Here is a 15,177-nt window from a genome sequence, read left to right as displayed (position 1 = left end):
CCCAGGGAGAGCCTGAGCTGGGGGAGATCCTGGCCTCTGGGGTCAGACAGTCCGGCCCAACCCAAGAATGGGGCAAGGGGCTTGCCCTCCGCGAAACGGGATATCTCCTGGCCTATTGAGGGCCAGACCCGAAAGGCGGTCAAGCCGCAAGAGGGTTTCTGGGCTGGGATGCGGCAGATAGCCGGCTGGTCGGGCCTGCGGACCGCAGGCATTCTGGAAAGGGCTGGCCCTGGGGAAGGCTCTACCTCTGGGGAGGCCCGCCACCTCCCGGGGTGGGCCTCCAGTGAGCAGTGAAGCAGGGGTGCAAGGGCCCGGCCCCCTCCACCCAGCTCCAGCAGTCCTGAGGCTCGCTCCATCTACAGAGCTCGCCCCGGGCCCGCTGAGCCTTCCTGAGGCGGGATCCCCAAACCAGTGAGCCTCGTGGCCTCATGCGTCCCCCCCGAGGACCAGCTTCCCGGGAGCCCACCCTGCCCGCGAGAGACCCAGCCTCATAGAGGAGGCTGGGCGACGTATCTGAGCCACTGGATCCCGCCCCCAGTCCCGAGAACTGAGGCAGACCCCTGCCTCAGTTTCCCCAATAACATAACCCACCTCCAGGACATTTGCAATGGGTTAAATAGTGCCCCCCCCAAATTCACGTCCAAGCAGAACCTCAGAAGAAGTCCTCGCGCATGTGACTAGTCAGGGATCTTGGGGTGAGAGCCTCCTGGAGTCCGGATAGGCCCTAAGTCTAAGGACAGTCTCTTTCCACGAAGAGGAGAGGACACAGAGATGCACAGAGAAGGCCGGGTGAAGGCAGAGGCCCAGCGGGGGGGGGGGGGGGGCCCAGCCCCCGGAAGCTGGGAGTCTCTCCCAGAGCCTGCAAAGCACTGGCACTGTTTTATCGACACCTTGATTTCGGGCTTGCAGCGTTCAGCCGGGAACAAATCTATTTCTGTTGTTTCAAGCCACCTGGTTTATGGTGGTTTGTCACAGCAAGCACAGGAAACAAACCCAATTTCAAAGGCACGATGACCTAAAGGCACGAGGATTTGCTGAGTGTCCTGGGCAAGCCACCCCTCCCCCAGAGCTCGTGCCTGGCCACAGGGTGGTTTTATTTGGGGGCACCTCCGAGTCTTCGGCAGGACAGAAACGGGGTGGGATGTAACCAGTAGAAGCGACTTCCTGGCAGCCGTCACGTAGCATTTGCTGGAGCAGGAGAGGGGACACAGTGCAGGGTGGCCCCCCGCCCCATCTTAGCGCTGAAGGCCCACGGTGCCCGCAGCCCTCGGTCCCGGGCAAGACGGCCCGGTCGGTCAGCCTGGCGGCCCGGAGGCCCTCACAGCCCAGCTGGCAAGACGGGGGCTTGGAATGGGGGGAGAAGGTGGGCGTCAAGAAGGGAAACAGAGAGACTGGAGGTAGTTTCGCACGGCACCTCCGTCCCTCTGGCGAAGGCGGTGACTTAGCTGCGAAACACGAATTGTGCTACTTCGGGGATTCTGCGTAGGAGTTAAATGCTCTAATACCCACACTTAAAAGTGTCATTGCACCTTATCGAGGAAAATGGTAAAATTTATGCTAACTATTTATTGTGAGCGAGTCAGAGAGAGAGCAGGGGAGGGGCAGAGAGAGAGAGAGAATCCCAAGAAGGCTCCACACTGTCAGCACAGAGCCCGATCCCGGGTTCAGACTCACGAACCGTGAGATCCAGACCTGAGCCGAAACCAGGAGTCGGATGTTCAACCGACTGAGCCACCCAGGCGCCCCTAAGATCTATGCTAACACTTTAAATTCTTAGTGTCTCTTGACCTCGAGTGGCATAAAATAGCAAAAGAAAACAGCATGACAAGGAGAGAGAGAGACCGCGGAAGGGAGGAAGGAGAAAGTTGCACGTTTAAGTGCCTTTCCCCTTTGGAGGAAGAAGCAACCCCCACCCGTCTACACCTGCAAAGCAGGAAAGCCAGACCTGCCTCCAGACTGCAGAAGAACGACCAAAGCTGAGAGGCGTGGCCAGGCTGCAGCTGGTGTCCCAGAGCAGGCTGGGGGGCGGGGGGGTGGGGGGGTACCAACCACGTGCTATGGGAGACCCCGGGGGGCATGCTGGTCGCCAGAACAATGATGGTGCCAGTGGAGAAGACTCCTCTGCAGGACGGGCAGGCGGCTATTGGTACTTTGGGGACCCAAAGTGTCACCACGGCCCCCCTGTCAGAAGGCGAGCAAAGGAGGACCAAGTAATGAATAGCGTCCTAGTCGCGGCTCATAGTGGGCTCACCGGGCCCACCCCGTGTCGTTTCCTGGCCCCGGCACGTATCACCTGCTTGCACACACCTTGTGGGTAACACGAGCCCCACATCGGTCCATGAGTCCAAGAAGTAAGAGCTGTTGTAACCAGGAAAGCAAGTAAAAGCCTCCGAAAGCGCACCCCTTCCTGCGCTAATCAGAATAACAGAAAAGTCCACACCCTAATCCCCAGAAGCTCTGAACACGTCAGGTTACGTGGCAAAGGAGAAACAGGGTTGTAGATGGACTTAAGCTTTCTAATCAGCTGCCTTGGAGATGGGGAGATTATTCTGGATCATCTGACTGGGTCCGATGTCATCCCCAGGGTCCTCAGAGGTAGGGAGGGACACAGGACAGGGAGAGGGAAAGAAGACACGAGCACGGAAAGAAGTCGGGGCGATGCCACGTGAGCGGGACGAGGGGAAGAGGCCACGAGCCGAGGAGTGGGGGAAGCCTCCAGAAGGCGGAGAAGGCGAGAAAAAGATCGTCCCACAGAGCCTCCAGGAAGGGTCACAGCCTGCCTGACACCTTGGTTCCAGCCCAGCGAGACCCATTCTGGACCTCTGACCTCCAGAACCGTAAAGAATAAATGTGTGCAGTTCCAAACCACTAGGTTCATAGTAATTTGACACAGCAGCGCTAGGAAATAATACATCACTATCCCCCACCCACACACACACACCAAGATCATATCCACGAAGCAATCTTTCATCCTGCGGAAAGAGCGGAGATCGGCCCCACCCTCCAAGACCCCGAGCCCGCAGCGCTGCTGGTCCCCATCGTGCGCCCGTCCGAGACTCCTCTTGCCCTCAGGGGCACAGACGCAACCCAGGAGGCAGGGACCACGGCCCCCGTTGCCACTGACGTTATCCTGTTCATCAGAACTAACGAGCCAGAAGCTGCTAGTGGTTTGGAGGCCTTGGTAAGACGTGTGCATCCCAGAGGATGCGGGGTAAACCCTAGGCGGTGCGTGGAGGCCTGGAAGTCTGAGGCATGCTGGGACATTAGAGGACAAATTACCGCATCTCCTACCTGCTCCCCCCGGGGAAGGACGCCTGGCAGACCCCTTCTGTCTCGGAGGCGGCGCGTTCCACGCTTGAGGATGCACGGAAGGCTGCCAGCTTGGCGAGGACGCAGCAGGGAGGCCCCGTTCCTAGGAAAAAAGATGCCAGCGTCTCGGGAGGGCAAGCCGCGGTGCGGAATCACGGGGCAGACCCCCGGGGTCCCGGGGCAAAGCCCACACCTGCTGCGGCGGCGAAGTGCGCGTGGTTTCGAAGCCACTCCTCCCGGGCCCTTGGCCGCTGCTGGCGAGGGAGCGGCGGGCCGGCAAACGTCCAGCACACTGCCAGGTGAGCTGGGTCACGCCAGGCCCACGGACAAGGTCAGGTGCGCCCAGCAGAGGCCCATCATGAGGCGGAAGTGGAACACCAGGCGCGCGCACCGGCAGCGGGCGCGCGCCACCCGCACACCCGCGGGCACGAGCGAGCCGCCTTGGAGCCTCGCGTTGTGAGGCAGGAAGCAACGTGCCTCCGTTGGGCCAAGGGACCCATTTATGGCAAAGGGGGTGCGGGAGTGGCCCACGACCCTGAGGTCCACTGACGCTGTCACACTGCGCCCCATGGAAGCTGCTGGCCTGATTCGACAGGGCGGCCTTTGCTAGGTGGAGCTGGGAGGCCAGTTTGGAACTGTGATGTCAACCTCCAGGTTGCAAGGCTGCAGAGCGCACCCCAAATCTACAACTGGCGGGGGGGGCGGGGGCGGCTGTGTCATCGGCAGGTGGAACGCATCGGTCCGGGAGCCAGCTGGGGGAAAGCAAGAGTGTCCCCATTTTCCACCACTCCCCGTGACAGCTTTGGGGGGTGTTAGCCTTCCCTCCCAAGGGAGTCTAGAAGACGTGATTCCCGGAAGAAGAATCCGCCAGGGCTCGCATCAAGCTCTAGCCCCCCGTTAGTCACTTGGGGCTCCTGTGCCAAGAGGCCAGCAAGGGAGAGAAGGTGTCAGGGTTGGGTCATGACCCTGCTCCGTGGGGGACATACGGCTGCGGTTCGGTTCGCAAGGGGGCAGCAAAGAACAGAAGTGGCACCCAGGAAGCTCTGGGTGTGACCTTATTTGGATAAAGGGTCTTTGCAGATGTAACTAAGTTAAGGACGGAGAGGAGATCATCCTGGACTACCTGGGGGGATCCTAAATCGGGTGACCGGTGTCCTTACGAGAGACAGGGGAGAGGCACAGACACAGAGGAGAGGATCGTGAGAACACAGAGGCAGAGACTGGGCGGACAGATGGACGGACGGACGGACGGACGGGCCAGGAGCCAAGGACCGCCTGGGGCTGTCAGAAGCTGGAAGAGGCAGGAGGGACCCTCCCCGGAAGCCATCACGGAGGCAGCTTGTGCCTGCAACACGGTGATCTGAGACTTCCGGCCTCCAGAACTACAGACAAGAACTTTGTTGTGTGAAACTCCCCTGGTGTGTGCTAATTTGCTGCAGCCCCAGCAAAGTCCCCTAGGGACCAAGCAGAGTCCCAGAAAAAGTGTCCCCGGTGGGTGACCTTGCTCTACGAAAGTAGAGCGCTTGTCCCCCACCTGCCCTTAGCTCAGCCCCTCCCCAGGCACTGTCCTTGAGGGGACTGCCTCCTTAAGGTTTCGGGACTGGTTGATGGGAGGGTTCAGGACCGGGTTCAGGGGTCCCTGCAGGGCTCCCACAGCTCCAGAGTCCCCATGGGTGTGGCCCAGCCCCGCCCTCTGTCCAGTCCTGCCCTGCGCGAGAATGCTCCCCAATAAAGCCCCTGCCCCCCATTCTCGGCCTCCCATGACAGGGTTTATTTCAACCCAAGGAGCAGAGGATGCAGTGTTTAATAAATGGTGTTGGAATGACCGGGGCGCCAGCTGGAACAAAAGCTGCATTTGAACCTCAGGTCGGAACTCCGAAGAAATCCCAGGTTTCAAAGATTTAAAAAAACCCCTAAGGGCTCTACCCGAAAGCACTTAAAAATAATCTTTCTAAATTTCGCTCCAAAATCAGAAGCCAGAAAGGAAAATAATAGTAATTTTCTATTCCAATTCTTATTTTTAAATCTTCAGAGCAAAACCCGCCATAACCCAAGTCCGAAACAAATAAAGACTGAGAGGAATATTTTCAATTTGGAAAGAATAACGCGGAATCTGAAGAGCCTCCTCCCCCCCCGCCCACCTTCAGAGGCATTTGAGAGACTATCTTTGTTGGCGGGTCGGAGGAACCAGTGGGTGACAGGCAGGCAATGCCACCGAAAGGGAGGGCAGTTGGAGACCCACGGAAAAACACGAGAGCTGTAACCGTTACGTGCCGCGCAGCTGTGCACCGAGTTTTTATCAACAGCCATCATACTATAACTGCTATTGATCTCCAACGTTAGTACCAACTTCTCCAGAAAGCTTCCTCGGTAATTGGTTACAGAGCAGACTACCGCCGACGCCCGGGAGCAGGGCCGGGGGGGGGGGGGGGGGTCCGGCGAGGAGGGGGAGCCCTGGAGGGCAGGGCGGGAACTCCAGACTTGCCGGGACGGTGGCCTCCGTGGCTCCAGAGGTGGGGTGGGACAGAGTTCCACGGGCCACAGGGGAGCTCGAAGCAGCGGTCTCGTCCACCGGAAGGGGAGGCCTGGGACTGGATCAAATCCTCAACCCTCCCAGCAGGCGGACAATAGACAGTATCTCCGCGCGCGCGGATTGCAGAGATAAGACACGACCGCCACTTCCCCCAGTCTGTGGCTTTAAATAGCATCTTTGCGCCTCACCTGCTAGCTGTGTACCTCCCGCAGCTCCAGGCAACCACATCCGCCTACAGACTTGACGTTGCCACTAGGCGCCGGCCTCCCCCACACCCGCTCCGCACACGGGCCGCTCCGCCCTGGCTCGGGCGACGCCGGCCGTCGGGGGGCTCGGGCTCCGAGAACGCTGGGGGTGTCGGGGACTCCCGCCCTCCTCCGCTCCCCACCTCCAGCCCACCGACACATCCCGCTGGCTTTGCCTTTGGTGTCGACCCCGAGCCCCCCCCCCCCCGATGCCCCGGGGCCACCGTCACCTCTCGCCAGGGGTGCAGCGCTGGTCTCCTCGCCCGCCCCAGAGCCAGTCCTCAATGAAGAGGCCTCGCGTACCCCTGAAAGTCAGGTCAGTCCGTGCCACTCTGCTCAGAACCCAGAAAGAGTTCCTTCTTCTACTCAGGGGGGGAAAGCTGAAGTCCTTACAGTTGCCTGCAAGGCCTAAGTGCTGGGGTGACCCCCCCATCCTCTCTCTGCCCTCCTCTCTGACTCCCTCCAGTCCCCGTGCCAGCCCGCCCGCCTCCTTGCCGATCCCTGAGCTCACCGCTCACACTCTCGCCTCAGGACCTTTGCACTGGCTGTTACCTCTGCCCGGGACACTGCCACCCACCCCTCCAGACAGCCACTCCTTCAGCCCTTTCAAGCCTTTGCTCCTTCTCTATCCAGTGTCCCCTGACCGGTCTGTCTTCAACTGCACCCGCCTCCCCCTGGCACTCGCGATTCCCCCTCTTCCCCTGCTCTGGTTTTCCCCGAAGCACTTTCTGTATTTTCCGGTACCTCCAACTTACATGCTCATGAGGTTCACTGTTGTCTGTCTGTCTGTCCCGCTGGAATTATGGCCGCTCCAGGATGAGTCTAGCCCCATTTCCTAGTCCTGGAAGGCAGGGATTGTCGTCTGGTTCACAAAGCTTCACAAGGGCCTAGAACAATGCCTGGCACGCAGGAGGCCCCCAGTAAGTACTTGTCGAATGAGTGGGGCGCCTGGGTGGCTCAGTCTGTTAACTGTTAACTGTCTGATTTCGGCTCAGGCCATGATCTCGCGGTTCATGGGTTTGAGCCCCGCACGGGGCTCTGTGCTGACAGCTCGGAGCCTGGAGCCTGCTTCGGATCCTCTGTCCCCACCTCTCTCTGCCCCTCCCCCGCACATGTGCACTCTCTGTCTGTCTCTCTCTGTCTCAAAAATTAATAAACATTAAAAGAAAAAAAGATTCGTTGGGGCGCCTGGGTGGCTCAGTCGGTTGAGCGACCGACTTCAGCTCAGGTCATGATCTCGCGGTTTGTGGGTTCGAGCCCCACGTCGTGCTCTGCGCCGACAGCTCGGAGCCTGGAGCGTGCTTCGGATTCTGTGTCTCCCTCTCTCTCTGCCTGTTCCCCACTCATGCCCTGTCTCTCTCTGTCTCAGAAATAAATAAACAGAAAGAAAGAAAGAAAGAAAGAAAGAAAGAAAGAAAGAAAGAGAAAGATTTGTCGAATGAGTAATTGAGTAAGCGTGTCACCTGGAGACAATGCCCAGCGTGGGCTCAGGACCCCTCACCGCGGCTGCCTCTGGAGACCGGGCTCAGGACAGGGAAGAGACAGGAGGAAGTTTCTGTTGTTGCTAGAAGCCCCCTGCGCCATTAAAACAATCTGTATATAGGTATTTCTTTGATTTTAAAGTTTATTTTAAAAACAAAGAAGCAAGCTCGTCCGGCCCTTTGCGTCTGCCCGGACGTGTCAGAACAGCGCGGAGAAAACACCCCACAGAATAACGCCGGGCTCCACAGGTAGGTTCTACCCGACGCTGAAGGAGGAAACAACCCCAGCTGTACACATGCTTTTCCGGGAAACCGAGGCAGAGAGAACACTTAACCAGCTCATTCTACCAGGCCTGCGTTGCCCTGGTGCAAAAATCAGGCAAACGTGTTGCAAGAAAAGGAAACTCCAGACCGATATCCCCTGTCCCTCGTGAACACAGGTGCAAAAAGCCTCAACCAAATCTTAGCAAGTCAAATCCAATGATTTATTAAAAGCACGGCATGAAAAAAATTTTTAAATAAATAAATAAATAAATAGACCGCATTTCGGGGCCCTGGGGGGGCTCCGTCGGTTGAGCGTCCGACTTTGGCTCAGGTCATGATCTCACCATCCGTGAGTTCGAGCCCCGCGTGGGGCTCTGGGCTGACAGCTCAGAGCCCGGAGCCTGCTTCCGATTCTGTGTCTCCCTCTCTCTCTGCCCCTCCCCTGCTCACGCTCTCTCTCTCAAAAATAAAAGAAACATTAAAAAAAAAAAAAAAAAAGGACCAAATGCCATGACCTAATGGGCTTTGTCTCAGGAATAGAGTTTGGTTTAACGCTTGAAAATCAGTCGACGTAGTTCACCACTTTAACAAACCAAAAAGAAAAAACGTCGGATTTTCTCACAACAGAGGCAGGAAGAAAGCTTTCGATAAGATCCCACATCCATTCCTGACCAAGAACTTCTCCGCAAACTAGGAAAAGAAGGGGCCTTGCTCAGGCTGATAAAGGGCATCTGTGGAACGCACAGCTAAGCCCACCCTCAGCACTGGATACCTTCCTGCTTCCCCGGGGACCAGGCGCAGGACGGGGACGCGGCCACCTCCTTGTGCTGAAGCTTCCGAAAGCCAGTGAAAGAAGGCAAATGGGAAAAGCGTTCCGATTGGAAAGGAGGAAACAGAACTGCCTTCATTTGGGCAGCATTTATCTATGCAGAGAATCTAGTGGAATCTACAAAAAAAAAAAAAAAAACTGCTAGAACTTATGAGTTTAGCAAGTTTGCGAGATAACCAGCAGTGTATAAAAATGAATTGTAGGGGCGCCTGGGTGGCTCAGTCGGTTGAGCATCTGACTTCGGCTCGGGCGATGATCTCGCGGTCTATGAGTTCGAGCCCTGCCTCGGGCTCCGTGCTGACAGCTCGGAGCCTAGAACCTGCTTCTCCCTCTCTCTCTGCCCCTCCCCTGCTTGCACTCTGTCTCTCTCTGTCTCAAAAACAAATAAACATTAAAAAAAATTTTTTTTTTTTTAAATTTTTTTTCAACGTTTATTTATTTTTTGGGGACACAGAGAGACAGAGCATGAACGGGGGAGGGGCAGAGAGAGAGGGAGACACAGAATCGGAAACAGGCTCCAGGCTCTGAGCCATCAGCCCAGAGCCTGACGCGGGGCTCGAACTCACGGACCGCGAGATCGTGACCTGGCTGAAGTCGGACGCCCAACCGACTGCGCCACCCAGGCGCCCCTAAAAAAAATTTTTTAAGCAAAAAAAATCAACTGTATTGTCTATAATGGCAACACTCAGACGTCAAAAAATCTTCAACGTAGTTTATGATAGCACCAAAAACACGAAACAGTTAAGGATGAATCTGACAAAAGGTGTCCAAGAATTGTCCCCGAAAAGCCACGAGTCGTTGCTGAGAGATTAAAGATCTAAGTAAGTGAAGAGGGGCACACTCCACTCATCGTTTGCAAGATTCAATGTCAGTAAGATGTCCATTCCCCCCAAATTACATGTGGGGTCAGTGCAATCCCTAGCAGGCTCCCTTTGGTAGAGATCAAGAAACTGATTCGAAACTTCACACGAGAATAGATAAGGACCCTACAACAACCGAAACAACTTTGAAAAAGAAGCAGGAGGCTGGGGGCACCAAAATCACCTAGCGTGGGGACATGGCATGGGCTGCCGCAGTCCGGACGGTGTGGTAATGGTGCAAAGACAGACGGAGAGATCGCAGGGACGGAAACCGACTTGCACACACCCCAACAAACGACTTTTCACCAAAGGGACGAGAGCAATTCGGGGGAGGGAATGTTTCAACAAATGCAACATTTGGACATCCATATGCAAAGAAGAGAGCTTCGATTCATGCCACCCACCATCTACAAAAATGAACTCAAAATGGATCAGTGACCTAAATGTAAAACCTAAAACCGGGAAACTTCTGGGGGGCAAAAAATGAGAAAAAAAAAATGTTGCGACCTCGGGTTAGGCGAGGCGATCTCAGATCCCAGAGGGAAAGTGCGATGGGTCATCACAGTAAAAATCTTTTATGAGTAGGTGCCTGGAGCTGGGGGAGGGGGTGACGGTAACGAAAATATTCTAAATGTTCTAAAACCAACCGCGATGGTGTTTGCACATATCTGTGAACACAGTACGAGTCTTCGAGGTTTTCATTTAGGCGGGCGAGTGTATGGGGGGTGAATATATCACAATGAAGCCATTATACATTTAAAAAGAAAAAATAGGGGCGCCTGGCTGGCTCAGTCGGTGAAGCGTCCGACTTTGGCTCAGATCATGATCTCACCGTTCGTGAGTTCGAGCCCCGCGTCGGGCTCTGTGCTGACAGCTCAGAGCCTGGAATCTGCTTCAGATTCTGGGTCTCCCTCTCTCTCTCTGCCCCTCCCCCACTCACAGTCTGTCTCTCAAAAATAAATAAATGTTAAAGAAAAATTTTTGAAAGAAAAAAGAAAACTCTTTTTTTTTAAGCTCATTTATTAATTTTGAGAGAGAGAGAGAGCACAGGAGGGGCAGAGGGAGAGGGAGAGAGAATCTTAAGCAGGTTCCACACTCCGTGCAGAGCCCCGCACCGGGCTCGATCTCATGACCCCGGGATCATGACCTGAGCCGAAATGAAGAGTTGGAGGCTCAACCAAATGAGCCGCCCAGGTGCCCGACACTTCTGCTCTTTGAAAGACGCCGTTAAGGGAATAGAAAAAACAAACTAGGAGAACATTCCTGCAAATCGTACGTCCCATGAGGATGTGTATAAAGAATATTAAAAAAAAAACCCTCAAAATTCAACAATAAGAAAAGCCCTCCCCTCCCCCGCATAGAAGACCCCCCCTCCCCAGTAGGATTTAAACAGATGCTTCCTCCAAGAAGATACATGAATGGCAAGTAAGCGCGTGGAGAGAAGGTCACCGTCATCAGAGAAATGCAAATCACAAGCGCGGTCAGACCCACGGCACACCAGCGAGGATGTGACCAGCACCAGGCCCGATGCCGGCGGGTGTCGGGCGAGGCCGCAGAGGAAGGAGAATTCCTGAGAAGCTGGAGCCGCGCTGTGGCGTCGTCTGGGCCATTCCGTCCCCGGTTTTCGCTGGAAGCACAAGTCCACACGACACCTTGCACACAGACGATCTCAGCGGTGCTTGTGCAATAGCCTCACACCGGAAGGCAGCCGTCAACAGGTGGATGGGTAAACGAACGAGTTATTCCCACGCAGCGAGCGCCATCCCGCACGAGCAGGGGGGACGTTGGCCACGTGACAGAAGCCAGGCCGGGAAGAAGACGCGCCGGGGAGGCCTCCGTCCACACGAAATGTACGAATGCTGACCGAGCTGCGGATCTGTGGTGACGGAAAGCAGGTCAGGGGCTGCCTGGGGAGGGCTGGGGGGGGGGGGGGCGAGGGGCAGGGCGGAGGGAAGGGAGAGGGGATGGGGGGCGGTGGATGCGTTCACACGCTCACACGCGTGCATCCTACACACATATACACATGCACGCACGTCACACGTGCACACACAGGTCCGCTGGGCACGTGCAATGAACACACATGTAAACACACGAATGCGCGCACATATGCACACACGCATCGTACCCTCATACACACACGCATAGGCATCCCGTGCACGCCGTGAGCAGAAGGGCCTTTTCCCAGGCACATTCCAGCAGGAGGATCCAGGACCTGGACAGGTTATGGGGGCAACCCGGAAGGCACCGGAAAGCAGAGGGCTGGCAGGTGGGCCATGGGGGGACAGGCCAGGCAACCCAGACCTTGGAAAGGGCTTTGTGGACCACTGGCCTGCTGTGACAGCCTCTTCCTCCTCCTGGCACCCATGTGGTGAGGCCCTGGGGCTCCTGCACCGCACCCCCCAGCACCCCTGGCCACCACACCTCACTTCCACCCTCCCCGCCCCCTGCAAACAGGATGGCTACGCCTCCAGGTGAGCCAACGGGGCTGGGCCCCCCCCGACGCCCCTCCCCTGCCGGCCTCCCTCAAGGAGGTTTCATGCCAATTCCTCTCTGCCCCATGTCTCTCTGGGGTGTTTGGGGTGAGCAGTGTTAACATGCCGACCGGGGACCCTGCTTTTCTCCCTCCTGCTCATGAGACTCCACTCTTAAGACCTTAACTGCGGAAGGCCCCGGGGCCCTCCTCTCGGCCTGGCGGGATGTCAGCCTCCGGTGGAGGAGCGGAGCCGGGAGGAGTCTGGAGGACCCTGCGGGGCCCTCCTGCCACACAGCATCTCCTGGGGCGGGAGGGGCCGTGGGGGCGCCGCAGGGAGCCGGGTCTCACCCCGTCATTTAACTCCAGTGTTCTCGGACCCCCAGCCCATCTAAAAATTGTGGCGAAGTCAGAAAGGTAAAGGGCCCTAAATGGGAGGGGTCCACACGTCAGTCAAGTGGTTGCGTGTCCACGCGGCAGGTAAGTGATTGATGCGTGTGGATCTGGGTGAGTGACCCCAGAGCAGCCGCAGGGAGCACCACAACCAGATCCACCCCAGATCTGTGGGAAGGAATCAGGACGGGAGCCGAACGCTCAAGCAACCCACAGAAGGCAAGAGAAACAGAGGAAACAAATAGAAAATCAACTCTAGCACAGGGATAAGTTGCCTTGCGTGTCAATCACTTAAATACACCACTTAAAGCGAAGAGATTGGCGGGGCTCCTGGGGGCTCGGTGGGTTAAGTGTCCAACTTCGGCTCAGGTCGTGATCTCGTGGCCGACAGCTCGGAGCCCGGAGCCTGCCTCGGATTCTGCGTCTCCCTCTCTCCCTGCCCCTCCCCGGCTCACACAGTCTCTGTTTCTCTCAAAAATAAATAAATCAACTTTAAAAAAATGTTGTTTAAGGGTAATTTACAAAACAAACAAAAAATAAATGAAACCAAACAGGGTGGTCCCTCAGACTGGACTGAGCTTCAGGTGTGCCCTCCGTGAGCTCCTCCCCGACTCCCGCCCTCCCACCCCACCCCACCCCCGACTCCCACCCTCCCACACCCCCACCCCCATCCCCACTCCCCACTCCCAACTCCCGCCCTCCCACCCCACCCCACCCCACCCCCGACTCCCGCCCTCCTCCACCCCCATCCCAACTCCCGCCCTCCCACCCCCTCACCCCCGACTCCCGCCCTCCCACACCCCCACCCCCCTACCCCCGACTCTCGCCCTCCCACCCCCACCCCTGACTCTCCACCAGGAGCTCTTTCACTTCGTCCCTCCCTCCGGTGAGTCCTCTCCCCTTCCGTCCTCCTGTCCCTGAGGCTTCCACTCAGGGTCAAGCTCAAACCCACCACCTCTCTTTCCAGAGGCTCCAGCACGCCCGGCCGGGCAGGGGGCGGGGCTGTGGCTCTCTCTGAGGTGTGGGAAGAAGCGAGGCCTGGCTGAAGTCTCCGGAGAAGCCATCCTCCCTGGCATGGCCAGCGAGCGGCTCAGACGCCCGGGAGGCCAGCAGGGGCCGGAGGAGGGGGTCCCTAACCTATGCCCAAGGCTGACAAGAGGGTGCACGGGATCGCGGGGCCCTGTCGAAGCTATGGCTGCGAGGCCGAGAGCTGCCCAGGCCCCAGGTCACAACACCGGGAGCGTCCACCCCCTCCAGGGAGGGAGCACAGCCATGCGGGGTCTGGGTCGCTGGCGGCGTCTGTGTCTCCGCTCGGTGAGGACCGAACTGCGTCTTCCACACTCCATGTGCCCGCAGAGCGCAGCGTCCAGGCCGTGGGGGTGCTGGGAGGGTCTCCCCGAGCCAGGATGGGGGGTTGAGGGGGGAGTCCTGAGACCAAGGAGAAGGTATCAGCTGCACCCGAGCTCCAAAGGGCTTCAAGGCAGAGGCCCCCAGCTTTCCGGAGGTGTCTTCTGCAGACCCAAGAACTGGGCCATCAAGAATCCGTGTCGTCAGGGGGGAGGTCACCGGGGGTCATTTAGACTGTCTCCTGCCTCCGGGACCGGATGGGGAATCTGTTTCTCTCGCTCTCCGAACCCCCGTTCGCTGCCCTGTGTCACAACTGTGTGGGCAGTTTTGTACAGATCCTGATGCAAACGGGCTGGGTGGGCATTATTTTCATTATTTTACAGCTCCCGGGGCAGCCCAGGTGAGGACCGCGCCCCGGCCTCCAGGGCCCAGAGCGTGAGCCGCTCCAAGTGACCGGGCGTCTCCAGGTCGGCAAACTGGGACCAGGGCGGGCGTCTGAGCTGCCGCAGGGACTCCACGACGAGTGCTCCTCGTCCCCCCCCCCCCGGCCCGCCTCCCTCCCGTGCGGCCCTATGCTATGGCGGAGCTGGAACCGACGGCCCTGAGTTCGAATCCTGCCGCTGCCAGCTTTTACCAGCCCCTGCGATCGTGGGCGAAGATCAGAGGAGGCCCCAGACCTGGGCAGCTTTCAAACTCTGAGCTTCAGACCGGCTTCCCCTGCCCCGGACTCTTGATCCCCGCGATGGCTTGTGGGTGCAGTCGGTGTCTGTGGCCGCTCATGGCCCCACCCCTCCGACTATTCTCCTGGCCTCTGGCCTGCCTCCCCCACCAGCAGGCGGGCTGACTGCCGAGTTCGGAAGGGAAACAGCCTTGACTCGGTCTCCCCTTCCGGGGCCGGGTCTGACCGCTGCACCAGGAGCCCAGGAGCAGGCGCACCCTGGCGCGTGCCGCCCGGCCACCCCTCCAGCCCCGCGCACCTGTAGAACCAAGCCCCCCTTCATGCTGCGTTCCAGAGCCCTGTAGCCCTCGCTCCCGATTCGCTCAGCCTAAGCGGGGCCAAGGGGAGCTGTTTGTGGGCACACGCGAGACCCCGAGGGTCTGCAGGGCGACCGGGCAAGGAGAAAACCCCTGCAGACACGTGGTCCAGGAGGCAAGGCCCTCCCCTGAGCCCACCCACATCCTTCTGGCTTCAGCCAGCCCGCCCTCTCCGCTCACCCAGGTGGTGGGTGGGCTCTCCCAGGACCCCTGTCACACCGCCCGGTCCCTGGCTCGGATGTGAGCCCTCCGCCGGCCTCCCCGGCACAGAACGGCTCCCCCTTCACCCACAGCTCATGCCAAGAGCAGGGGCGCCATCATTCCAGATCCCCGCCCCCCCCCCCCATCACCAAATCCTGCAGAAATAGCCCTCCCTGCCCTTCTCTTCGCCCCCGATGGGTCCCGGACGCC

At 58.1% G+C, this 15,177-nt stretch overlaps 1 long non-coding RNA gene across 1 annotated transcript in view; it reads right to left on the bottom strand.

Annotated features, from left to right (window-relative positions):
* The window catches only part of LOC116737772, a 7,612-nt gene extending 692 nt beyond the window's left edge, over nt 1-6,920 (bottom strand). Inside the window, exons 1-2 of the long non-coding RNA XR_004342930.1 lie at nt 6,843-6,920; nt 3,292-3,412 (exon numbers count right to left, since the gene is read on the bottom strand). This is a non-coding gene — a long non-coding RNA (uncharacterized LOC116737772). The remainder of the gene's footprint in view (nt 1-3,291; nt 3,413-6,842) is intronic.
* Nucleotides 6,921-15,177: the final 8,257 nt, after the last annotated feature.

Source organism: Lynx canadensis, chromosome E1 (genome assembly GCF_007474595.2).
Source record: "Lynx canadensis isolate LIC74 chromosome E1, mLynCan4.pri.v2, whole genome shotgun sequence".
NCBI classification, from domain to species: Eukaryota; Metazoa; Chordata; class Mammalia; order Carnivora; family Felidae; genus Lynx; species Lynx canadensis.
The sequence above is the reverse complement of the archived record's forward strand: the minus strand, read 5'-3'. Positions and strand labels throughout refer to the sequence as shown.